This window comes from Phyllobates terribilis, unplaced genomic scaffold, assembly GCF_046119375.1.
Source record: "Phyllobates terribilis strain yellow unplaced genomic scaffold, ASM4611937v1 Scaffold_7__3_contigs__length_470593459, whole genome shotgun sequence".
In the NCBI taxonomy this organism is placed as follows: Eukaryota; Metazoa; Chordata; class Amphibia; order Anura; family Dendrobatidae; genus Phyllobates; species Phyllobates terribilis.
In genome coordinates, this window is record NW_027362767.1 from 171,615,431 (window position 1) to 171,643,061 (window position 27,631).

Here is a 27,631-nt window from a genome sequence, read left to right on the forward strand (position 1 = left end):
TTCCAAGGGGCATTAAACCATCTTGTTAAGCTAATGCAACCTCCACGTCTCTTCCAAGGGACATTAATATCGTCTTGTTAAGCTACTGCAACCTCCACGTCTCTTCCACGAAGCTTTAGAACCGTCTTTTTAAGCTACTGCAACCTCCACGTCTCTTCCACGGGGCATTAAAACCGTCTTGTTAAGCTACTGCAACCTCCACGTCTCTTCCAAGGGACATTAAAACCATCTTGTTAAGCTACTGCAACCTCCACGTCTCTTCCAAGGGACATTAAAACCGTCTTGTTAAGCTACTGCAACCTCCACGTCTCTTCCAAGGGACATTAAAGCCATCTTGTTAAGCTTCTGCAACCTCCACGTTTCTTCCACGGGGCATTAAAACCATCTTGGTAAGCTACTGCAACCTCCATGTCTCTTCCAAGGGTGATTAAAACTGTCTTGTTAAGCTACTGCGACCTCCAGAACTTTTCCCAAGGGCATTGATATTGTCTTTTTATTCCACTGCGACCTCCACGTCTCTTCCAAGGGGCATTAAAACCGTCTTGTTAAGCTGCTGAAAACTCCACGTTTCTTCCAAGGGACCTTAAAACCGTCTTGTTAAGCTACTGCAACCTCCACGTCTCTTCCAAGGGGCATTAAAACCGTATTTTTAAGCTACTGCAACCTCCACGTCTCTTCCAAGAGGCATTAAAACCATCTTGTTAAGCTACTGCAACCTCCACCACTTTTCCCAAGGGCATTGATATTTTCTTTTTATTCCACTGCGACCTCCACGTCTCTTCCAAGGGGCATTAAAAACGTATTGTTAACCTACTGGAAACTCCACGTCTCTTCCAAGGGACATTAAAACCATCTTGTTAAGCTACTGCAACCTCCACGTCTCTTCCAAGGGGCTTTAAAACCGTCTTGTTAAGATACTGCGACCTCCACCACTTTTCCGAAGGGCATTGATATTGTCTTTTTAATCCACTGTGACCTCCACGTCTCTTCCAAGGTGCATGAAAACCATCTTGTGAAGCTACTGAAACCTCTGCGTCTTTTCTAAGGGGCATTAAAACCGTCTTGTTAAGATACTGCGACCTCCACCACTTTTTACAGGGGGATTAAAACAGTCTTGTTAAGCTACTGCGACCTCCACCAGTCTTCCAAGGGGCATTAAAACCATCTTGTTAAGCTACTGCAACCTCCACGTCTCTTCCAAGGGCCATTTAAACTGTATTGTTAAGCTACTGCGACCTCCACTACTTTTCCCAAGGGCATTGATATTGTCTTTTTATTCCACTGCGACTTCCACGTCTCTTCCAAGGGGTATTAAAACCGTCTTGTTAAGCTACTGCAAACTCCAAGTCTCCTCCAAGGGACATAAAAACCGTCCTGTTAAGCTACTGCAGCCTCCACGTCTCTTCCAAGGGGCATTAAAACCGTCTTGTTAAGCTACTGCAACCTCCACGTCTCTTCCAAGAGGCATGAAAACCGACTTGTTAAGCTACTGCGACCTCAATCACTTTTCCCAAGGGCATTGATTTTGTCTTTTAATTCCACTGCGACCTCCACGTCTCTTCCAAGGGGCATTAAAAACGTATTGTTAACCTACTGCAAACTCCACGACTCTTCCAAGGGACATTAAAACCGTCTTGTTAAGCTACTGCAACTTCCACGTCTCTTCCAAGGGGCATTAAAACCGTCTTGTTAAGCTACTGCGATCCTCCAGCACTTTCCTAAGGGCAATGATATTGTCTTTTTATTCCACTGCGACCTCCACCATTCTTCCAAGGGGCATTAAAACCGTCTTGTTAAGTTATTGCGACCTCCACCACTTTCCCAGGGGCATTGATACTGTCTTTTTATTCCACTGCGACCTCTATGTCTTTTCCAAGGGGCATTAATAAAGTTTTCTTAAGCTACTGCAATCTCCTCGTCTCTTCCAAGTGTCATTAAAACCATTTTGTTAAGCTACTGCAACCTCCACTTCTCTTCCAAGGGGCATTAAACCATCTTGTTAAGCTAATGCAACCTCCACGTCTCTTCCAAGGGACATTAATACCGTCTTTTTAAGCTACTGCAACCTCCACGTCTCTTCCACGAGGCATTAGAACCGTCTTTTTAGGCTACTTTAACCTCCACGTGTCTTCCACGGGGCATTAAAACCATCTTGTTAAGCTACTGCAACCTCCATGTCTCTTCCAAGGGACATTAAAACCATCTTGTTAAGCTACTGCAACCTCCACGTCTCTTCCAAGGGACATTAAAACTGTCTTGTTAAGCTACTGCAACCTCCACGTCTCTTCCAAGGGACATTACAGCCATCTTGTTAAGCTTCTGCAACCTCCACATCTCTTCCACGGGGCATTAAAACCGTCTTGGTAAGCTACTGCAACCTCCACGTCTCTTCCAAGGGCCATTAAAACTGTCTTGTTAAGCTACTGCGACCTCCAGAACTTTTCCCAAGGGCATTGATAATGTCTTTTTATTCCACTGCGACCTCCACGTCTCTTCCAAGGGGCATTAAAACCGTCTTGTTAAGCTACTGAAAACTCCACGTTTCTTCCAAGGGACATTAAAACCGTCTTGTTAAGCTACTGCAACCTCCACGTCTCTTTCAAGGGGCATTAAAACCGTATTGTTAAGCTACTGCAACCTCCACGTCTCTTCCAAGGGGCTTTAAAACCGTCTTGTTAAGATACTGCGACCTCCACCACATTTCCGAAGGGCATTGATATTGTCTTTTTAATCCACTGTGACCTCCATGTCTCTTCCAAGGTGCATGAAAACCATCTTGTGAAGCTACTGAAACCTCTACGTCTCTTCTAAGGGGCATTAAAAACGTCTTGTTAAGCTACTGCGACCTCCACCACTTTTTACAGGGGATTAAAACAGTCTTGTTAAGCTACTGCGACCTCCACCAGTCTTCCAAGGGGCAATAAAACCGTCTTGTTAAGCTACTGCAACCTCCACGATTATTCCAAGGGGCATTAAAACCATTTTGTTAAGCTGCTGCAAACTCCATGTCTCTTCCAAGGGGCATTAAAACCGTCTTGTTAACTACTGCGACCACCACCACATTCCCAGGGGCAATTGTATTGTCTTTTTATTCCACTGCGACCTCCACCATTCTTCAAAGTGGCATTAAAACCGTCTTGTTAAGATATTGCGACTTCCACTATTTTTCCCAGGGGAATTGATACTGTCTTTTTATTCCACTGCGACCTCCATGTCTTTTCCAAGGGGCATTAAAAAAGTCTTGTTTAGCTACTGCAATCTCTACGTCTCTTCCAAGTGGCATTAAAACCGTCTTGTTAAGCTACTGCAACCTCCACGTCTCTTCCAAGTGGCATTAAAACCGTCTTGTTAAGCTACTGCATCCTCCACGTCTCTTTCACTGGGCATTAAAACCGTGTTGTTAAGCTACTGCAACCTCCAAGTCTCTTCCAAGAGGCATGAAAACCGACTTGTTAAGCTACTGCGACCTCAACCACTTTTCCCAAGGGCATTGATTTTGTCTTTTAATTCCACTGCGACCTCCACGTCTCTTCCAAGGGGCATTAAAAACGTATTGTTAACCTACTGCAAACTCCACGTCTCTACCAAGGGACATTAAAACCGTCTTGTTAAGCTACTGCAACCTCCACGTCTTTTCCAAGAGGCATTAAAACCATCTTGTTAAGATACTGCGACCTCCACCACTTTCCCAGGGGCAATGATATTGTCTTTTTATTCCACAGCGACCTCCACCATTCTTCCAAGGGGCATTAAAACCGTCAGGTTAAGTTATTGCGACCTCCACCACTTTTCTCAGGGGCATTGATACTGTCTTTGTATTCCACTGCGACCTCCATGTCTTTTCTAAGGGGCATTAAAAAAGTCTTGTTAAGCTACTGCAATCTCCTCTTCTCTTCCAAGTGGCATTAAAACCATCTTGTTAAGCTACTGCAACCTCCACGTCTCTTCCAAGGGGCATTGAACCGTCTTGTTAAGCTACTGCAACCTCCACTTCTCTTCCAAGGGACATTAAATCCATCTTGTTAAGCTACTGCAACCTCCACGTCTCTTCCAAGGGCCATTTAAACTGCATTGTTAAGCTACTGCGACCTCCACTACTTTTTCCAAGGGCATTGATATTGTCTTTTTATTCCACTGCGACCTCCACGTCTCTTCCAAGGGGTATTAAAACCGTCTTGTTAAGCTACTGCAAACTCCAAGTCTCCTCCAAGGGACATAAAAACCGTCCTGTTAAGCTACTGCATCCTCCACGTCTCTTCCAAGGGGCATTAAAACAGTCTTGTTAAGCTACTGCAACCTCCACGTCTCTTCCAAGAGGCATGAAAACCGACTTGTTAAGCTACTGCGACCTCAACCACTTTTCCCAAGGGCATTGATTTTGTCTTTTAATTCCACTGCGACCTCCACGTCTCTTCCATGGGGCATTAAAAACGTATTGTTAACCTACTGCAAACTCCACGACTCTTCCAAGGGACATTAAAACCGTCTTGTTAAGCTACTGCAACTTCCACGTCTCTTCCAAGGGGCATTAAAACCGTCTTGTTAAGCTACTGCGATCCTCCAGCACTTTCCCAAGGGCAATGATATTGTCTTTTTATTCCACTGCGACCTCCACCATTCTTCCAAGGGGCATTAAAACCGTCTTGTTAAGTTATTGCGACCTCCACCACTTTTCCCAGGGGCATTGATACTGTCTTTTTATTCCACTGCGACCTCCATGTCTTTTCCAAGGGTCATTAATAAAGTCTTCTTAAGCTACTGCAATCTCCTCGTCTCTTCCAAGTGTCATTAAAACCATTTTGTTAAGCTACTGCAACCTCCACTTCTCTTCCAAGGGGCATTAAACCATCTTGTTAAGCTAATGCAACCTCCACGTCTCTTCCAAGGGACATTAATACCGTCTTGTTAAGCTACTGCAACCTCCACGTCTCTTCCACGAGGCATTAGAACCGTCTTTTTAAGCTACTGCAACCTCCACGTCTCTTCCACGGGGCATTAAAACCGTCTTGTTAAGCTACTGCGACCTCCACCACTTTCCCAGGGGCAATGATATTGTCTTTTTATTCCACTGCGACCTCCACCATTCTTCCAAGGGGCATTAAAACCGTCAGGTTAAGTTATTGCGACCTCCACCACTTTTCTCAGGGGCATTGATACTGTCTTTGTATTCCACTGCGACCTCCATGTCTTTTCTAAGGGGCATTAAAAAAGTCTTGTTAAGCTACTGCAATCTCCTCTTCTCTTCCAAGTGGCATTAAAACCATCTTGTTAAGCTACTGCAACCTCCACGTCTCTTCCAAGGGGCATTGAACCGTCTTGTTAAGCTACTGCAACCTCCACTTGTCTTCCAAGGGACATTAAAACCGTCTTGTTAAGCTACTGCATCCTCCACGTCTCTTCCACGAGGCATTAAAACCGTCTTTTTAAACTACTGCAACCTCCACGTCTCTTCCAAGGGCCATTTAAACTGTCTTGTTAAGCTACTGCGGCCTCTACTACTTTTCCCAAGGGCATTGATATTGTCTTTTTATTCCACTGCGACCTCCACGTCTCTTCCAAGGGGAATTAAAACCGTCTTGTTAAGCTACTGAAAACTCCACGTCTCTTCCAAGGGACCTTAAAACCATCTTGTTAAGCTACTGCAACCTCCACATCTCTTCCAAGGGGCATTAAAACCGTCTTGTTAGGCTACTGCAACCTCCATGTCTCTTCCAAGAGGCATGAAAACCGACTTGTTAAGCTACTGCAACCTCAACCACTGTTCCCAAGGGCATTGATATTGTCTTTTTATTCCACTGCGACCTCCACGTCTCTTCCAAGGGGCATTAAAAACGTATTGTTAACCTATTGCAAACTCCACGACTCTTCCAAGGGACATTAAAACCGTCTTGTTAAGCTACTGCAACCTCCACGTCTCTTCCAAGGGGCATTAAAACCGTCTTGTTAAGCTACTGCGATCCTCCACCACTTTCCCAGGGGCAATGATATTGTCTTTTTATTCCACTGCGACCTCCACCATTCTTCCAAGGGGCATTAAAACCGTCTTGTTAAGTTATTGCGACCTCCACCACTTTTCCCAGGGGCATTGATACTGTCTTTTTATTCCACTGCGACCTCCATGTCTTTTTCAAGGGGTATTAATAAAGTCTTGTTAAGCTACTGCAATCTCCTCGTCTCTTCCAAGTGTCATTAAAACCATTTTGTTAAGCTACTGCAACCTCCACTTCTCTTCCAAGGGGCATTAAACCATCTTGTTAAGCTAATGCAACCTCCACGTCTCTTCCAAGGGACATTAATATCGTCTTGTTAAGCTACTGCAACCTCCACGTCTCTTCCACGAAGCTTTAGAACCGTCTTTTTAAGCTACTGCAACCTCCACGTCTCTTCCACGGGGCATTAAAACCGTCTTGTTAAGCTACTGCAACCTCCATGTCTCTTCCAAGGGACATTAAAACCATCTTGTTAAGCTACTGCAACCTCCACGTCTCTTCCAAGGGACATTAAAACCGTCTTGTTAAGCTACTGCAACCTCCACGTCTCTTCCAAGGGACATTAAAGCCATCTTGTTAAGCTTCTGCAACCTCCACGTTTCTTCCACGGGGCATTAAAACCATCTTGGTAAGCTACTGCAACCTCCATGTCTCTTCCAAGGGTCATTAAAACTGTCTTGTTAAGCTACTGCGACCTCCAGAACTTTTCCCAAGGGCATTGATATTGTCTTTTTATTCCACTGCGACCTCCACGTCTCTTCCAAGGGGCATTAAAACCGTCTTGTTAAGCTGCTGAAAACTCCACGTTTCTTCCAAGGGACCTTAAAACCGTCTTGTTAAGCTACTGCAACCTCCACGTCTCTTCCAAGGGGCATTAAAACCGTATTGTTAAGCTACTGCAACCTCCACGTCTCTTCCAAGAAGCATTAAAACCATCTTGTTAAGGTACTGCAACCTCCACCACTTTTCCCAAGGGCATTGATATTTTCTTTTTATTCCACTGATACCTCCACGTCTCTTCCAAGGGGCATTAAAAACGTATTGTTAACCTACTGGAAACTCCACGTCTCTTCCAAGGGACATTAAAACCATCTTGTTAAGCTACTGCAACCTCCACGTCTCTTCCAAGGGGCTTTAAAACCGTCTTGTTAAGATACTGCGACCTCCACCACTTTTCCGAAGGGGATTGATATTGTCTTTTTAATCCACTGTGACCTCCACGTCTCTTCCAAGGTGCATGAAAACCATCTTGTGAAGCTACTGAAACCTCTGCGTCTTTTCTAAGGGGCATTAAAACCGTCTTGTTAAGCTACTGCGACCTCCACCACTTTTTACAGGGGGATTAAAACAGTCTTGTTAAGCTACTGCGACCTCCACCAGTCTTCCAAGGGGCATTAAAACCATCTTGTTAAGCTACTGCAACCTCCACGTCTCTTCCAAGGGCCATTTAAACTGTATTGTTAAGCTACTGCGACCTCCACTACTTTTCCCAAGGGCATTGATATTGTCTTTTTATTCCACTGCGACCTCCACGTCTCTTCCAAGGGGTATTAAAACCGTCTTGTTAAGCTACTGCAAACTCCAAGTCTCCTCCAAGGGACATAAAAACCGTCCTGTTAAGCTACTGCAGCCTCCACGTCTCTTCCAAGGGGCATTAAAACCGTCTTGTTAAGCTACTGCAACCTCCACGTCTCTTCCAAGAGGCATGAAAACCGACTTGTTAAGCTACTGCGACCTCAACCACTTTTCCCAAGGGCATTGATTTTGTCTTTTAATTCCACTGCGACCTCCACGTCTCTTCCAAGGGGCATTAAAAACGTATTGTTAACCTACTGCAAACTCCACGACTCTTCCAAGGGACATTAAAACCGTCTTGTTAAGCTACTGCAACTTCCACGTCTCTTCCAAGGGGCATTAAAACCGTCTTGTTAAGCTACTGCGATCCTCCAGCACTTTCCCAAGGGCAATGATATTGTCTTTTTATTCCACTGCGACCTCCACCATTCTTCCAAGGGGCATTAAAACCGTCTTGTTAAGTTATTGGGACCTCCACCACTTTTCCCAGGGGCATTGATACTGTCTTTTTATTCCACTGCGACCTCCATGTCTTTTCCAAGGGGCATTAATAAAGTCTTCTTAAGCTACTGCAATCTCCTCGTCTCTTCCAAGTGTCATTAAAACCATTTTGTTAAGCTACTGCAACCTCCACTTCTCTTCCAAGGGGCATTAAACCATCTTGTTAAGCTAATGCAACCTCCACGTCTCTTCCAAGGGACATTAATACCGTCTTTTTAAGCTACTGCAACCTCCACGTCTCTTCCACGAGGCATTAGAACCGTCTTTTTAGGCTACTGCAACCTCCACGTCTCTTCCACGGGGCATTAAAACCATCTTGTTAAGCTACTGCAACCTCCATGTCTCTTCCAAGGGACATTAAAACCATCTTGTTAAGCTACTGCAACCTCCACGTCTCTTCCAAGGGACATTAAAACTGTCTTGTTAAGCTACTGCAACCTCCACGTCTCTTCCAAGGGACATTAAAGCCATCTTGTTAATCTTCTGCAACCTCCACATCTCTTCCACGGGGCATTAAAACCGTCTTGGTAAGCTACTGCAACCTCCACGTCTCTTCCAAGGGCCATTAAAACTGTCTTGTTAAGCTACTGCGACCTCCAGAACTTTTCCCAAGGCCATTGATAATGTCTTTTTATTCCACTGCGACCTCCACGTCTCTTCCAAGGGGCATTAAAACCGTCTTGTTAAGCTACTGAAAACTCCACGTTTCTTCCAAGGGACATTAAAACCGTCTTGTTAAGCTACTGCAACCTCCACGTCTCTTTCAAGGGGCATTAAAACCGTATTGTTAAGCTACTGCAACCTCCACGTCTCTTCCAAGGGGCTTTAAAACCGTCTTGTTAAGATACTGCGACCTCCACCACATTTCCGAAGGGCATTGATATTGTCTTTTTAATCCACTGTGACCTCCATGTCTCTTCCAAGGTGCATGAAAACCATCTTGTGAAGCTACTGAAACCTCTACGTCTCTTCTAAGGGGCATTAAAAACGTCTTGTTAAGCTACTGCGACCTCCACCACTTTTTACAGGGGATTAAAACAGTCTTGTTAAGCTACTGCGACCTCCACCAGTCTTCCAAGGGGCAATAAAACCATCTTGTTAAGCTACTGCAACCTCCATGATTATTCCAAGGGGCATTAAAACCATTTTGTTAAGCTGCTGCAAACTCCATGTCTCTTCCAAGGGGCATTAAAACCGTCTTGTTAACTACTGCGACCTCCACCACATTCCCAGGGGCAATGATATTGTCTTTTTATTCCACTGCGACCTCCACCATTCTTCAAAGTGGCATTAAAACCGTCTTGTTAAGATATTGCGACTTCCACTATTTTTCCCAGGGGAATTGATACTGTCTTTTTATTCCACTGCGACCTCCATGTCTTTTCCAAGGGGCATTAAAAATTCTTGTTAAGCTACTGCAATCTCTACGTCTCTTCCAAGTGGCATTAAAACCGTCTTGTTAAGCTATTGCAACCTCCACGTCTCTTCCAAGGGGCATAAAAAAAAGTCTTGTTAAGCTACTGCAACCTCCACGTCTCTTCCAAGGGGCATTAAAACCGTCTTGTTAAGCTACTGCTTCCTCCACGTCTCTTTCACTGGGCATTAAAACCGTGTTGTTAAGCTACTGCAACCTCCACGTCTCTTCCAAGAGGCATGAAAACCGACTTGTTAAGCTACTGCGACCTCAACCACTTTTCCCAAGGGCATTGATTTTGTCTTTTAATTCCACTGCGACCTCCACGTCTCTTCCAAGGGGCATTAAAAACGTATTGTTAACCTACTGCAAACTCCACGTCTCTACCAAGGGACATTAAAACCGTCTTGTTAAGCTACTGCAACCTCCACGTCTTTTCCAAGAGGCATTAAAACCATCTTGTTAAGATACTGTGACCTCCACCACTTTCCCAGGGGCAATGATATTGTCTTTTTATTCCACTACGACCTCCACCATTCTTCCAAGGGGCATTAAAACCGTCAGGTTAAGTTATTGCGACCTCCACCACTTTTCTCAGGGGCATTGATACTGTCTTTGTATTCCACTGCGACCTCCATGTCTTTTCTAAGGGGCATTAAAAAAGTCTTGTTAAGCTACTGCAATCTCCTCTTCTCTTCCAAGTGGCATTAAAACCATCTTGTTAAGCTACTGCAACCTCCATGTCTCTTCCAGGTTGGCATTGAACCGTCTTGTTAAGCTACTGCAACCTCCACTTCTCTTCCAAGGGACATTAAAACCGTCTTGTTAAGCTACTGCATCCTCCACGTCTCTTCCACGAGGCATTAAAACCGTCTTTTTAAGCTACTGCAACCTCCACATCTCTTCCAAGGGCCATTTAAACTGTCTTGTTAAGCTACTGCGAACTCTACTACTTTTCCCAAGGGCATTAATATTGTCTTTTTATTCCACTGCGACCTCCACGTCTCTTCCAAGGGGCATTAAAACCGTCTTGTTAAGCTACTGAAAACTCCACGTCTCTTCCAAGGGACATTAAAACCGTCTTGTTAAGCTACTGCAACCTCCACGTCTCTTCCAAGGGGCATTAGAACCGTCTTGTTAGGCTACTGCAACCTCCACGTCTCTTCCAAGAGGCATGAAAACCGACTTGTTAAGCTACTGCGACCTCAACCACTGTTCCCAAGGGCATTGATATTGTCTTTTTATTCCACTGCGACCTCCACGTCTCTTCCAAGGGGCATTAAAAACGTATTGTTAACCTACTGCCAACTCCACGACTCTTCCAAGGGACATTAATACCGTTTTGTTAAGCTACTGCAACCTCCACGTCTCTTCCACGAGGCATTAGAACCGTCTTTTTAAGCTACTGCAACCTCCACGTCTCTTCCACGGGGCATTAAAACCGTCTTGTTAAGCTACTGCGACCTCCACCACTTTCCCAGGGGCAATGATATTGTCCTTTTATTCCACTGCGACCTCCACCATTCTTCCAAGGGGCATTAAAACCGTCAGGTTAAGTTATTGCGACCTCCACCACTTTTCTCAGGGGCATTGATACTGTCTTTGTATTCCACTGCGACCTCCATGTCTTTTCTAAGGGGCATTAAAAAAGTCTTGCTAAGCTACTGCAATCTCCTCTTCTCTTCCAAGTGGCATTAAAACCATCTTGTTAAGCTACTGCAACCTCCACGTCTCTTTCAAGGGGCATTGAACCGTCTTGTTAAGCTACTGCAAACTCCACGACTCTTCCAAGGGACATTAAAACCGTCTTGTTAAGCTACTGCAACCTCCACGTCTCTTCCAAGGGGCATTAAAACCGTCTTGTTAAGCTACTGCGATCCTCCACCACTTTCCCAGGGGCAATGATATTGTCTTTTTATTCCACTGCGACCTCCACCATTCTTCCAAGGGGCATTAAAACCGTCTTGTTAAGTTATTGCGACCTCCACTACTTTTCCCAGGGGCATTGATACTGTCTTTTTATTCCACTGCGACCTCCATGTCTTTTCCAAGGGGTATTAATAAAGTCTTGTTAAGCTACTGCAATCTCCTCGTCTCTTCCAAGTGTCATTAAAACCATTTTGTTAAGCTACTGCAACCTCCACTTCTCTTCCAAGGGGCATTAAACCATCTTGTTAAGCTAATGCAACCTCCACGTCTCTTCCAAGGGACATTAATACCGTCTTGTTAAGCTACTGCAACCTCCACGTCTCTTCCACGAGGCATTAGAACCGTCTTTTTAAGCTACTGCAACCTCCACGTCTCTTACACGGGGCATTAAAACCGTCTTGTTAAGCTACTGCGACCTCCACCACTTTCCCAGGGGCAATGATATTGTCTTTTTATTCCACTGCGACCTCCACCATTCTTCCAAGGGGCATTAAAACCGTCAGGTTAAGTTATTGCGACCTCCACCACTTTTCTCAGGGGCATTAATACTGTCTTTGTATTCCACTGCGACCTCCATGTCTTTTCTAAGGGGCATTAAAAAAGTCTTGTTAAGCTACTGCAATCTCCTCTTCTCTTCCAAGTGGCATTAAAACCATCTTGTTAAGCTACTGCAACCTCCACGTCTCTTCCAAGGGGCATTGAACCGTATTGTTAAGCTACTGCAACCTCCACTTGTCTTCCAAGGGACATTAAAACCGTCTTGTTAAGCTACTGCATCCTCCACGTCTCTTCCACGAGGCATTAAAACCGTCTTTTTAAATTACTGCAACCTCCACGTCTCTTCCAAGGGCCATTTAAACTGTCTTGTTAAGCTACTGCGGCCTCTACTACTTTTCAAAAGGGCATTGATATTGTCTTTTTATTCCACTGCGACCTCAACGTCTCTTCCAAGGGGAATTAAAACCGTCTTGTTAAGCTACTGAAAACTCCACGTCTCTTCCAAGGGACATTAAAACCGTCTTGTTAAGCTACTGCAACCTCCACGTCTCTTCCAAGGGGCATTAAAACCGTCTTGTTAGGCTACTGCAACCTCCACGTCTCTTCCAAGAGGCATGAAAACCGACTTGTTAAGCTACTGCGACCTCAACCACTGTTCCCAAGGGCATTGATATTGTCTTTTTATTCCACTGCGACCTCCACGTCTCTTCCAAGGGGCATTAAAAACGTATTGTTAACCTACTGCAAACTCCACGACTCTTCCAAGGGACATTAAAACCGTCTTGTTAAGCTACTGCAACCTCCACGTCTCTTCCAAGGGGCATTAAAACCATCTTGTTAAGCTACTGCAACCTCCACGTCTCTTCCAAGGGGCATTGAACCGTCTTGTTAAGCTACTGCAACCTCCACTTCTCTTCCAAGGGACATTAAAACCGTCTTGTTAAGCTACTGCATCCTCCACGTCTCTTCCACGAGGCATTAAAACCGTCTTTTTAAGCTACTGCAACCTCCACATCTCTTCCAAGGGCCATTTAAACTGTCTTGTTAAGCTACTGCGAACTCTACTACTTTTCCCAAGGGCATTAAAATTGTCTTTTTATTCCACTGCGACCTCCACGTCTCTTCCAAGGGGCATTAAAACCGTCTTGTTAAGCTACTGAAAACTCCACGTCTCTTCCAAGGGACATTAAAACCGTCTTGTTAAGCTACTGCAACCTCCACGTCTCTTCCAAGGGGCATTAGAACCGTCTTGTTAGGCTACTGCAACCTCCACGTCTCTTCCAAGAGGCATGAAAACCGACTTGTTAAGCTACTGCGACCTCAACCACTGTTCCCAAGGGCATTGATATTGTCTTTTTATTCCACTGCGACCTCCACGTCTCTTCCAAGGGGCATTAAAAACGTATTGTTAACCTACTGCCAACTCCACGACTCTTCCAAGGGACATTAAAACCGTGTTGTTAAGCTACTGCAACCTCCACGTCTCTTCCAAGGGGCATTAAAACCGTCTTGTTAAGCTACTGTGATCCTCCACCACTTTCCCAGGGGCAATGATATTGTCTTTTTATTCCACTGCGACCTCCACCATTCTTCCAAGGGGCATTAAAACCGTCTTGTTAAGTTATTGCGACCTCCACTACATTTCCCAGGGGCATTGATACTGTCTTTTTATTCCACTGCAACCTCCATGTCTTTTCCAAGGGGTATTAATAAAGTCTTGTTAAGCTACTGCAATCTCCTCGTCTCTTCCAAGTGTCATTAAAACCATTTTGTTAAGCTACTGCAACCTCCACTTCTCTTCCAAGGGGCATTAAACCATCTTGTTAAGCTAATGCAACCTCCACGTCTCTTCCAAGGGACATTAATACCGTCTTGTTAAGCTACTGCAACCTCCACGTCTCTTCCACGAGGCATTAGAACCGTCTTTTTAAGCTACTGCAACCTCCACGTCTCTTCCACGGGGCATTAAAACCGTCTTGTTAAGCTACTGTGACCTCCACCACTTTCCTAGGGGCAATGATATTGTCTTTTTATTCCACTGCGACCTCCACCATTCTTCCAAGGGGCATTAAAACCGTCAGGTTAAGTTATTGCGACCTCCACCACTTTTCTCAGGGGCATTGATACTGTCTTTGTATTCCACTGCGACCTCCATGTCTTTTCTAAGGGGCATTAAAAAAGTCTTGTTAAGCTACTGCAATCTCCTCTTCTCTTCAGAGTGGCATTAAAACCATCTTGTTAAGCTACTGCAACCTCCACGTCTCTTCCAAGGGGCATTGAACCGTCTTGTTAAGCTACTGCAACCTCCACTTGTCTTCCAAGGGACATTAAAACCGTCTTGTTAAGCTACTGCATCCTCCACGTCTCTTCCACGAGGCATTAAAACCGTCTTTTTAAACTACTGCAACCTCCACGTCTCTTCCAAGGGCCATTTAAACTGTCTTGTTAAGCTACTGCGGCCTCTACTACTTTTCCCAAGGGCATTGATATTGTCTTTTTATTCCACTGCGACCTCCACGTCTCTTCCAAGGGGATTTAAAACCGTCTTGTTAAGCTACTGAAAACTCCACGTCTCTTCCAAGGGACATTAAAACCGTCTTGTTAAGCTACTGCAACCTCCACGTCTCTTCCAAGGGGCATTAAAACCGTCTTGTTATGCTACTGCAACCTCCACGTCTCTTCCAAGAGGCATGAAAACCGACTTGTTAAGCTACTTCGACCTCAACCACTGTTCCCAAGGGCATTGATATTGTCTTTTTATTCCACTGTGACCTCCACGTCTCTTCTAAGGGGCATTAAAAACGTATTGTTAACCTACTGCAAACTCCACGACTCTTCCAAGGGACATTAAAACCGTCTTGTTAAGCTACTGCAACCTCCACGTCTCTTCCAAGGGGCATTAAAACCGTCTTGTTAAGCTACTGCGATCCTCCACCACTTTCCAAGGGGCAATGATATTGTCTTTTTATTCCACTGCGACCTCCACCATTCTTCCAAGGGGCATTAAAACCGTCTTGTTAAGTTATTGCGACCTCCACTACTTTTCCCAGGGGCATTGATACTGTCTTTTTATTCCACTGCGACCTCCATGTCTTTTCCAAGGGGTATTAATAAAGTCTTGTTAAGCTACTGCAATCTCCTCGTCTCTTCCAAGTGTCATTAAAACCATTTTGTTAAGCTACTGCAACCTCCACTTCTCTTCCAAGGGGCATTAAACCATCTTGTTAAGCTAATGCAACCTCCACGTCTCTTCCAAGGGACATTAATACCGTTTTGTTAAGCTACTGCAACCTCCACGTCTCTTCCACGAGGCATTAGAACCGTCTTTTTAAGCTACTGCAACCTCCACGTCTCTTCCACGGGGCATTAAAACCGTCTTGTTAAGCTACTGCGACCTCCACCACTTTCCCAGGGGCAATGATATTGTCTTTTTATTCCACTGCGACCTCCACCATTCTTCCAAGGGGCATTAAAACCGTCAGGTTAAGTTATTGCGACCTCCACCACTTTTCTCAGGGGCATTGATACTGTCTTTGTATTCCACTGCGACCTCCATGTCTTTTCTAAGGGGCATTAAAAAAGTCTTGCTAAGCTACTGCAATCTCCTCTTCTCTTCCAAGTGGCATTAAAACCATCTTGTTAAGCTACTGCAACCTCCACGTCTCTTCCAAGGGGCATTGAACCGTCTTGTTAAGCTACTGCAAACTCCACGACTCTTCCAAGGGACATTAAAACCGTCTTGTTAAGCTACTGCAACCTCCACGTCTCTTCCAAGGGGCATTAAAACCGTCTTGTTAAGCTACTGCGATCCTCCACCACTTTCCCAGGGGCAATGATATTGTCTTTTTATTCCACTGCGACCTCCACCATTCTTCCAAGGGGCATTAAAACCGTCTTGTTAAGTTATTGCGACCTCCACTACTTTTCACAGGGGCATTGATACTGTCTTTTTATTCCACTGCGACCTCCATGTCTTTTCCAAGGGGTATTAATAAAGTCTTGTTAAACTACTGCAATCTCCTCGTCTCTTCCAAGTGTCATTAAAACCATTTTGTTAAGCTACTGCAACCTCCACTTCTCTTCCAAGGGGCATTAAACCATCTTGTTAAGCTAATGCAACCTCCACGTCTCTTCCAAGGGACATTAATACAGTCTTGTTAAGCTACTGCAACCTCCACGTCTCTTCCACGAGGCATTAGAACCGTCTTTTTAAGCTACTGCAACCTCCACGTCTCTTCCACGGGGCATTAAAACCGTCTAGTTAAGCTACTGCGACCTCCACCACTTTCCCAGGGGCAATGATATTGTCTTTTTATTCCACTGCGACCTCCACCATTCTTCCAAGGGGCATTAAAACCGTAAGGTTAAGTTATTGTGACCTCCACCACTTTTCTCAGGGGCATTGATACTGTCTTTGTATTCCACTGCGACCTCCATGTCTTTTCTAGGGGGCATTAAAAAAGTCTTGTTAAGCTACTGCAATCTCCTCTTCTCTTCCAAGTGGCATTAAAACCATCTTGTTAAGCTACTGCAACCTCCACGACTCTTCCAAGGGGCATTGAACCGTCTTGTTAAGCTACTGCAACCTCCACTTGTCTTCCAAGGGACATTAAAACCGTCTTGTTAAGCTACTGCATCCTCCACGTCTCTTCCACGAGGCATTAAAACCGTCTTTTTAAACTACTGCAACCTCCACGTCTCTTCCAAGGGCCATTTAAACTGTCTTGTTAAGCTACTGCGGCCTCTACTACTTTTCCCAAGGGCATTGATATTGTCTTTTTATTCCACTGCGACCTCAACGTCTCTTCCAAGGGGAATTAAAACCGTCTTGTTAAGCTACTGAAAACTCCACGTCTCTTCCAAGGGACATTAAAACCGTCTTGTTAAGCTACTGCAACCTCCACGTCTCTTCCAAGGGGCATTAAAACCGTCTTGTTAGGCTACTGCAACCTCCACGTCTCTTCCAAGAGGCATGAAAACAGACTTGTTAAGCTACTGCGACCTCAACCACTGTTCCCAAGGGCATTGATATTGTCTTTTTATTCCACTGCGACCTCCACGTCTCTTCCAAGGGGCATTAAAAACGTATTGTTAACCTACTGCAAACTCCACGACTCTTCCAAGGGACATTAAAACCGTCTTGTTAAGCTACTGCAACCTCCACGTCTCTTCCAAGGGGCATTAAAACCGTCTTGTTAAGCTACTGCGATCCTCCACCACTTTCCCAGGGGCAATGATATTGTCTTTTTATTCCACTGCGACCTCCACCATTCTTCCAAGGGGCATTAAAACCGTCTTGTTAAGTTATTGCGACCTCCACTACTTTTCCCAGGGGCAATGATACTGTCTTTTTATTCCACTGCGACCTCCATGTCTTTTCCAAGGGGTATTAATAAAGTCTTGTTAAGCTACTGCAATCTCCTCGTCTCTTCCAAGTGTCATTAAAACCATTTTGTTAAGCTACTGCAACCTCCACTTCTCTTCCAAGGGGCATTAAACCATCTTGTTAAGCTAATGCAACCTCCACGTCTCTTCCAAGGGACATTAATACCGTCTTGTTAAGCTACTGCAACCTCCACGTCTCTTCCACGAGGCATTAGAACCGTCTTTTTAAGCTACTGCAACCTCCACTTCTCTTCCACGGGGCATTAAAACCGTCTTGTTAAGCTACTGCGACCTCCACCACTTTCCCAGGGGCAATGATATTGTCTTTTTATTCCACTGCGACCTCCACCATTCTTCCAAGGGGCATTAAAACCGTCAGGTTAAGTTATTGCGACCTCCACCACTTTTCTCAGGGGCATTGATACTGTCTTTGTATTCCACTGCGACCTCCATGTCTTTTCTAAGGGGCATTAAAAAAGTCTTGTTAAGCTACTGCAATCTCCTCTTCTCTTCCAAGTGGCATTAAAACCATCTTGTTAAGCTACTGCAACCTCCACGTCTCTTCCAAGGGGCATTGAACCGTCTTGTTAAGCTACTGCAACCTCCACTTGTCTTCCAAGGGACATTAAAACCGTCTTGTTAAGCTACTGCATCCTCCACGTCTCTTCCACGAGGCATTAAAACCGTTTTTTAAACTACTGCAACCTCCACGTCTCTTCCAAGGGCCATTTAAACTGTCTTGTTAAGCTACTGCGGCCTCTACTACTTTTCCCAAGGGCATTGATATTGTCTTTTTATTCCACTGCGACCTCCACGTCTCTTCCAAGGGGAATTAAAACCGTCTTGTTAAGCTACTGAAAACTCCACGTCTCTTCCAAGGGACATTAAAACCGTCATGTTAAGCTACTGCAACCTCCACATCTCTTCCAAGGGGCATTAAAACCGTCTTGTTAGGCTACTGCAACCTCCACGTCTCTTCCAAGAGGCATGAAAACCGACTTGTTAAGCTACTGCGACCTCAACCACTGTTCCCAAGGGCATTGATATTGTCTTTTTATTCCACTGCGACCTCCACGTCTCTTCCAAGGGGCATTAAAAACGTATTGTTAACCTACTGCAAACTCCACGACTCTTCCAAGGGACATTAAAACCGTCTTGTTAAGCTACTGCAACCTCCACGTCTCTTCCAAGGGGCATTAAAACCGTCTTGTTAAGCTACTGCGATCCTCCACCACTTTCCCAGGGGCAATGATATTGTCTTTTTATTCCACTGCGACCTCCACCATTCTTCCAAGGGGCATTAAAACCGTCTTGTTAAGTTATTGCGACCTCCACCACTTTTCCCAGGGGCATTGATACTGTCTTTTTATTCCACTGCGACCTCCATGTCTTTTCCAAGGGGTATTAATAAAGTCTTGTTAAGCTACTGCAATCTCCTCGTCTCTTCCAAGTGTCATTAAAACCATTTTGTTAAGCTACTGCAACCTCCACTTCTCTTCCAAGGGGCATTAAACCATCTTGTTAAGCTAATGCAACCTCCACGTCTCTTCCAAGGGACATTAATATCGTCTTGTTAAGCTACTGCAACCTCCACGTCTCTTCCACGAGGCTTTAGAACCGTCTTTTTAAGCTACTGCAACCTCCACGTCTCTTCCACGGGGCATTAAAACCGTCTTGTTAAGCTACTGCAACCTCCACGTCTCTTCCAAGGGACATTAAAACCATCTTGTTAAGCTACTGCAACCTCCACGTCTCTTCCAAGGGACATTAAAACCGTCTTGTTAAGCTACTGCAACCTCCACGTCTCTTCCAAGGGACATTAAAGCCATCTTGTTAAGCTTCTGCAACCTCCACGTTTCTTCCACGGGGCATTAAAACCATCTTGGTAAGCTACTGCAACCTCCATGTCTCTTCCAAGGGCCATTAAAACTGTCTTGTTAAGCTACTGCGACCTCCAGAACTTTTCCCAAGGGCATTGATATTGTCTTTTTATTCCACTGCGACCTCCACGTCTCTTCCAAGGGGCATTAAAACCGTCTTGTTAAGCTGCTATAAACTCCACCTTTCTTCCAAGGGACCTTAAAACCGTCTTGTTAAGCTACTGCAACCTCCACGTCTCTTTCAAGGGGCATTAAAACCGTATTGTTAAGCTACTGCAACCTCCACGTCTCTTCCAAGAGGCATTAAAACCATCTTGTTAAGCTACTGCAACCTCCACCACTTTTCCCAAGGGCATTGATATTTTCTTTTTATTCCACTGCGACCTCCACGTCTCTTCCAAGGGGCATTAAAAACGTATTGTTAACCTACTGGAAACTCCACGTCTCTTCCAAGGGACATTAAAACCATCTTGTTAAGCTACTGCAACCTCCACGTCTCTTCCAAGGGGCTTTAAAACCGTCTTGTTAAGATACTGCGACCTCCACCACTTTTCCGAAGGGCATTGATATTGTCTTTTTAATCCACTGTGACCTCCACGTCTCTTCCAAGGTGCATGAAAACCATCTTGTGAAGCTACTGAAACCTCTGCGTCTTTTCTAAGGGGCATTAAAACCGTCTTGTTAAGCTACTGCGACCTCCACCACTTTTTACAGGGGGATTAAAACAGTCTTGTTAAGCTACTGCGACCTCCACCAGTCTTCCAAGGGGCATTAAAACCATCTTGTTAAGCTACTGCAACCTCCACGTCTCTTCCAAGGGCCATTTAAACTGTATTGTTAAGCTACTGCGACCTCCACTACTTTTCCCAAGGGCATTGATATTGTCTTTTTATTCCACTGCGACCTCCACGTCTCTTCCAAGGGGTATTAAAACCGTCTTGTTAAGCTACTGCAAACTCCAAGTCTCCTCCAAGGGACATAAAAACCGTCCTGTTAAGCTACTGCAGCCTCCACTAGTGTTGAGCCACCCCCGTAGTGTTCGAGTTCGGTTCGGTTCGTCGAACACCCGTGTGTTCGCCGAACTGTTCGTCGAACTGTTCGTCGAACACCTTCGAACACCGTTAAAACCAATGGCAGGCAAACAAAAACACATAGAAACACATAGAAAACACCTTCAAAGGTGTCCAAAAGCTGACAAACTGCTCAGAAGACACAACTAACACATGGAAAAGTGACAAGTACATATAGTCATGCGAAAAGAAAAGAGGTGGAGGAGTAAAAGGAGGGGGAGACACAGATATAGGCATGTCATGCCCTTCTAAAATCCAAAAAGTGAGAAGCCGAGACGGCCAGTCCGCTCCTGCCCGTGCCACCTCCGTGTCGCCGGGTTTGTGCCAGAGCCGCGGTGAACCCTGACGGCCAGCCCCCCTCTCCCAATACTGGTGCCTGTCCGCTGGTGGGTCGAGAGAGCCCCCCTGTGGTGGAGGCAGCTCTAAGCTTTTTAATTTAAATTGTCCCTCTAATTTGAATGAATACACTTTAAATCCATTTACAAGGATCTATTGGAGGGCAAGTCTCATGCCAGCAGCCGCGTAATTCCAGCTCCAGTAGCGTCCACTAAAGCTGCTGCAGTTAAAAAGCTTTTATAAGGATCGAGCTCGGCTGTCCACCGCAAGGCATCCTAGTGCCAGTCCCAGCCCCTATGCCTTGGGGTGCCTCCTGATGCTCTTCACTAAGTATCCCGTGGTCCCGAAGCATTTGCTTTGAAAAAATTAAGTGTCCAAACTACAGGTGGTGTAGCTTGCTTAACAGCCGGGATAATCCGCTGACTAGCAGACACTGCTACTAGGCACAAAGTATTTCCTGGGCTAGATGCAGTTAAAAATTTGTAAGTAGATACTCTCGTTGGATGCTGAGAAAGCATTCCATAGAGTCTCCTGGCACGCCATATATGATTCTCTTAAAAAGCTTGGGGTAGGGGTCTAGGGGACCCTTTTATAGCCAAAATCACGGCCCTGTATCACAATACGTCACCTAGGCTGAAGATAAATGGAACTGTAGCACCGAGGGCTCGGTTGCTACAGACGTATTGCACCTCACCCAGAGGTGTGATATCTCACTCTCAGATAAGGATGGAGTGTGGATCAGGACCTGACACCTGCATGCATTACACCACATTGCCGTGGGGCAGGGCGACCAATATGCCCCTGAGATGGGCACGACAGTCCATGTCCCTGGCTGGAGTGGGGGGAGGGAACACTGAGGAAGGGGAACCCTGCAGTGCAGGAGCAGGGAGGAAGCAGTTCCTGGGTGCATTGAGAAGGGAGTATAAAAGGTGGGCACCATCTTAGTTCAGTGCAGAGAAGTCTGAGCAGAAGTGGCAGGGAGCAGGGGCTCTGCATGAGCTCTGCTCCGGAGGCGGACCTAGTAACAGAGGCCCAGGCCTGCAAGAGGGAGAAGGAAGGAAGAGGAGCGGAGAAGGCTCCAGGAACGAGGAATGAAGGGATCCCAGGGGTGCGGACGGGCGAGTCGCCACCGCACGCCCGAATCCACCTGCGTGGAGGGGTCAGGCCAAAGGGGGAGACCGGTCCCCGAACTAGTGGAGGCAGGAAACGACCCTCAGCTAGAAACCGGAGGCTCTGACATTTTATGTGGCGCAGCCCCTTGCTCCACCCGCTAGGAAGGCACCACATAGGGTCAGGGAAACTGGCGCCAAGTTTACCAAGAGGAGGCCCGAGGCAGCCGGACAGAAGTGTTGGTAAGAAAGGCCAGACAAAGGACACACAAAGGGGGTCCTGTGAAGCGCTCCAAAGTTATCTGGGAGTTGTCTGAGCCCCTCACCTGGTGAGCACAGTACGACGTGGGCAGCCGTTACCTGCAGACGTGGTCTGGATAATAAGAACTGTGAGTAAAGGCCCTGAACTGCATCACTGACTCCGTGTCGTTACTGCTGCTGCCCTGCACCATCACCCCCATCCTCCGCATACACTGCCCTGAGGCTATACTCCTCCCGTGGGGAGTTATGCTACGCTCTGCTGCACCCACAACACCAGCCTTAGCGGTCTGCCCTGTAGCGGCGGTTCACTCTGACCGCAATCCACGGGTGGCGTAGTCGGACATTTAAACATCAAAACCACATAAATAGTTCCGCCACTGGTTTGACCGCCCTGAGCCACGGAACCGGATCGCCGCCACGAAGACTACAACCACCAGCATCCACCAAAAAGGGTCCGGCTCCGGGTGTCCCAAGGCCCAGGGGGTGCGTCAGAACATTTTCATCACCTTTCACAATCACCAATGGGACAAGGCAGGGATGTCCTCTGTCCCCTCTCTTATACATCCTAGTGACGGAGCACCTGCTCTCATCAATTCGCCATAACCCCAATATTAGGTGGATTGAGGTGGGAGGCACCGAGTACAAGTGCTCTCTATTTGCTGATGATGTCCTAGTATATATCACTCAATCACATATATCCATCCCTGCTGTTATGGCTGAAATAGATCACTTTGTTACATGGTAAAATTTTAAAATCAATGCAGCGAAGTCTGAGGCCCTCGATGTCTCCCTCCCTAAATCCATATAGGATTCCATCCAGTCCAACTTTCCCTTTGCCTGGCCCTCACAGGGTATCAAATACTTAGGAATTCCTATTCATAGAGACCTCTCCCATCTATGTTATCTTAATTTTGGGCCCTTTATTGAACAATTCCATACAGACCACGGTTGGCAAGTTAGAACTGTAAGATTCACTACGTGAACCACTGGTGTTTTGTGGAAAAGCACATGTACACCGCGTTCCAAATTATTATGCAAAAAGTGTTTAGGAGTGATAAGGGAAGAATTTGTTTGTTTGTCAGTTAAACTCATTGATGGTGATGTGTGTCAGGGCTCTTTATATCACTGTAAGCAATTGCAGACACCTGTGCTAATTAGTTTGGCAGGTGTGTCCAATGAAAGGCAAGACTACTTAAGAAGGCTCTCTCACATTATTAAGCAGCCTACATTTTCTGCCAAAATGGGAAAGAAAAAGGATGTGTCGGCTGCTGAGAAGCAACAAATTGTGGAGTGTTTAGGTCAAGGCATGACTACAATCAACATTGTGCGATGATCAGGATGAAGTGTCTTGGCAATCAAGAAGTATGTAGCTGATTCACAGTACACACGTGTGCGTGCTGATAAGGGCAAATTGAGGACTCTTTCCTACAGGCAATTACGTCAGGTTGAAACAGCAGCGGCAAAAAAGCCTTGTCATAGCAGCAGACAAGTTTTTGAAGCTGCTTGTGCCTCCAACATCCCCCGAACAACAAGATGCAGGGTCCTTCAGAGGTTTGCAGCTGTGCATATGCCATCCTGTCGACCTCCTCTATCCACTTCACACAAGCAGAAACGGCTCCAGTGGGCCAAACATTACATGAAGACTGATTTCAAAACTGTTTTGTTCACGGATGAGTGCCGTGCAGCGCTCGATGGTCCAGATGAATGAAGTGGAGGATGGCTGGTTGATGGACACCCCACGCAAACACGGCTACAGCGCCAACAAGGAGGAGGTGGAGTAATGTTTTGGGCTGGAATCATGGGGAGAGAGATTGTCGGCCCCTTTAGGATCCCTGAAGGCGCTAAAGATGAACTCCATAATGTATGTGGATTTTCTCAAACAGCACTTCCTGCCATGGTTCAAGAAGAAGAACCGTGTATTTCACAGCAAGATCATTTTTCTGCATGATAATGCACCATCTCATGCTGCACATAAAACATCTGCATCTCTGGCTGATATGGGCATAAAAGGGGACAAACTTATGGTGTGACCCCCATGCTCCCCTGACCTCTACCCCATTCAGAACCTTTGGAGCATCATTAAAAGGAGTGTCTATGATGGCGGGAGGCAGTTCACATCTAAGCAACAGCTCTGGGAGGGTATTCTGTCCTCATGCAAAACAATTGAAGCAGAAACCATCCAAAACCTGACAAATTCAATGGACGAGAGAGTTCAGAAGCTCCTTTCGAACAAGGGGTCCTATGTGAAAATGTAACATCACCTAGAATAAAGTTTTGAGTTGAAAACTGTTTGATTTCAGTTTCTAACAACCTGCTAATGCTTATAATTTCAAAAATGACCATTTTTTTGGTCTTTATTAAAATGAAAAGGTTGATCGAAAAGTTTGGGGGATCTAAGAGTGTGGCAACCCAGTAGTCATGATTACTTCGAATTCTGACAATATGAGGGTCATGCTGCAGGTAGTGCAGCAAGAAGGCACTTATGTGTCTTGCGCATCTCGGAGCCCCAAAATTATTTTCCGGGCTAGATGCAGCTAAAAATTATTTTTAATTTTAAATCTGGTGAAGCTTATTATAGATGGCCTAATAGGATCAGTGCTGCACACTGCTACAAAGCCCAAATTATTTTCCAGTCAAGATACAGATAAACATGATTAGTAATTTGAAAGCTTAAAACGGTTGGTAGGGTGATTTTAACCAATCATCAAGCTTTTACTCTCCCCAGGATGACACAGGGGTAGAAAAGTCGTTTCGGATCCATGATTTGTTCATCTTTATGAACGTGAGTCTGTCTACATTATCAGTGGAGAGCCGCGTGAGCTTATCTGTCAGCACACCACCAGCAGCGCTGAACACACGTTCAGACAGAACGCTGGCTGCGGGGCATGACAAGATCTCCAAGGCGTAAGTGGCTAGCTCCGGCCATTTATCCAGATTGGAAGCCCAAAAAGAGCAAGGGTCCAGTGACACAGTCGTGGCTTCAATGTTTACTTGGAGATACTCCTGTACCATCGTCTCTAGGCGTTGACTATGTGTCAGACTTCTTGTCTCCTGTGGCCTTGCAAAGGATGGGCTAAAAAAGTGGTGAAATGATTCTGCAAAATTGATGTTACCAGCAGATACTGTGGTTCTGTTACGGTTTGAGTGCTGAACACTTGACGGTCCCACGGTTGGCAAGTTGGAACTGTGAGATTCACTACGTGCACCACTGGTATTTTGTGGAAAAGCACATGTAAGATTCTGCAACAGTCTCTGCTGATACTCCTGCATGCGTGCATCCCTTTCTATGGCAGGAATAATTTCTGCAAATTTACTTTTGTACCGGGGATCTAACAGTGTGGCAACCCAGTAGTCAGGATTATTTCTAATTCTCACAATTCGAGGGTCATGTTGCAGGTAGTGCAGCAAGAAGGCACTCATGTGTGTTGCGCATCCAGGAGCACCAAGTCCCTGTTGTGTTGGTGGCGAGGTAGCAATCATGCTTCCTTCCTCTGTCCTCTCCCCCCAACCTCGCACAACAGAAATGTGATCAAGGTCTCCCTCATCTGATGAGTCTTCCATCAGTTCGTCCTCCACTTCTTCCTGGGCTCCTGCACCTTCCTCACTAGTTTGGCTGCTACCATGCGCCCTGGTAAAATCATCTCCCCCACCCTCACATGCCTGCCGCCTTGGTGCTGCCGACCGTCTGGACCTTGCAGATGTTAGCCCTTCCGCATACAACTCCTCCTCCTCTACTTCCTCCACCTCCTCTTGTGCCACCACCTGACTCCGAATTCTGTTTAACATGTGCTCCAGCATGTAAATCACCGGAATAGTCATGCTGATAATGGCATCGTCAGCACTAAACATCTTCGTCGCCATTTCAAAACTGTGCAGAAGGGTGCATAGGTCCCTGATCTGAGACCACTCCTCCAGCGTGATTTGCCCCACCTCTGAATCTCGTTGGCCCAGGCTATACGTCAGAACGTATTGCACCAGGGCTTGTCGGTGCTGCCACAGTCGCTGCAACATGTGCAGAGTTGAATTCCACCGGGTAGGCACATCGCATTTTAGCCGGTGAAGTGGCAGGCCCAACGACTTCTGTAGAGATGTAAGTCGCTGAGCTGCGGGATGCGAACGGCGGAAGTGAGCACACAGCGACCGTGCCCTCTGCAGAAGGCCATCTAGTCTGGGATAGTGGGCTAAAAATTGCTGGACAACCAGGTTCAACACGTGAGCCATACAAGGCACGTGTGTGACATTGCCCCGGCGAAGGGCCGCACCCAGGTTTGCAGCATTGTCGCACACGGCCTTCCCTGGTTTCAGGTCCAGTGGAGACAACCATTCATGAAATTGGTTCTCCAGAGCTGACCACAACTCCTCAGCTGTGTGACTCACATTTCCCAGACATTTCAATGTAAAAACCGCCTGATGACGTTGAGCCCTACTGCCAGCATAGTAAGGAGGTGTGCAGGATCCCTTCTGCGCAGTTAGAAAGCTTGTGGCATGACCAGACAGGCTTTGGGTGCAGGTGGAAGACCGAGAGGAGGTTGAGGAGGCAGAAGCAGTGGAGGAAAAATGACATAAAGAGGATTGACGCACAACTCGTGGGGACGGCAAGACTTGGACAGCAGCCCCTTGTCCTGCTGTCACCATAGTTACCCAGTGCCCAGTCAGCGACATGTAACGCCCCTGTCCATGCCTACTCGTCCAAGTGTCTGTGGTGAAATGCACCCTGTCACACACAGAGTTTCTCAAAGAAGCGGTGATGTTGTGTGCGACATGCTGGTGGAGCGCAGGCACACCTTTCTTTGAGAAGTAGTGCCGACTGGGCATCTGGTACTGGGGCACTGCAACGGACATAAGGTCTCGAAAATCCTCTGTGTCCACCAGGCGGAAAGGCAGCATTTCTGTAGCCAAGAGCTTGCAGATGGTGAAATTCAACCTCTTAGCTTTCTCATGGCTAGGAGGAAATGGTCTTTTACTTGTCCACATCTGAGGGACCGAGGGCTGGCTATTGTGCTTAGACGGGGTTGATAAGGGTGTCCCCGGCAAACTGCCGGTCTGTGAGGAAGATGCAGGCGGACATGTTAGGTTGCCTTGATCCAAAGGTGGTGCTATCGATGTCGGACAGCGCTCAAGACCAGCTGGTGTTACCACCTCCAAAGAAAATGATGACCTGCCAATCACGCTGTCTGTTGCGGGTAAAGAGGTGGCAGGTCTGCGCCCCAAAACAGGTGTGACTGCTGTCCCCCCAGTCACAGAGGATGAAGAGGCCGCGGATGCACAAGATATGGCAGACGGTGGTTGGCCTGGCCGGCTAGACCGCATTGTAGCACACTGAGCTTCCCACTGCAACTTATGCTTCATGTCCATGTGCCGGTTCATGCATGAAGTACTCAAACTATGTATTTTTTGGCCTCTACTTAGCTTTTGCTGACAAATGTTACAGATAACACGAGTTGGGTCATCTTTATCGATCTGAAAAAATGCCCAGGCTATGCAAGGCTTAGCACCCATGCGACCTGAAGAGCCACCACGACTTGTGGTGAGAGGCAGAGTTGTGTTTGAGGATGCAGTTGTTGACGTGCTTCCAGTACTACGTCTCTGTCCAGGAAGGCGCAACCTGACCTCGTCGTCACTAGCATCTTCCTCCACCTCCTCTGCTGACCTCATCTCTTGGCTGACTGTGGGTTGACAGTAA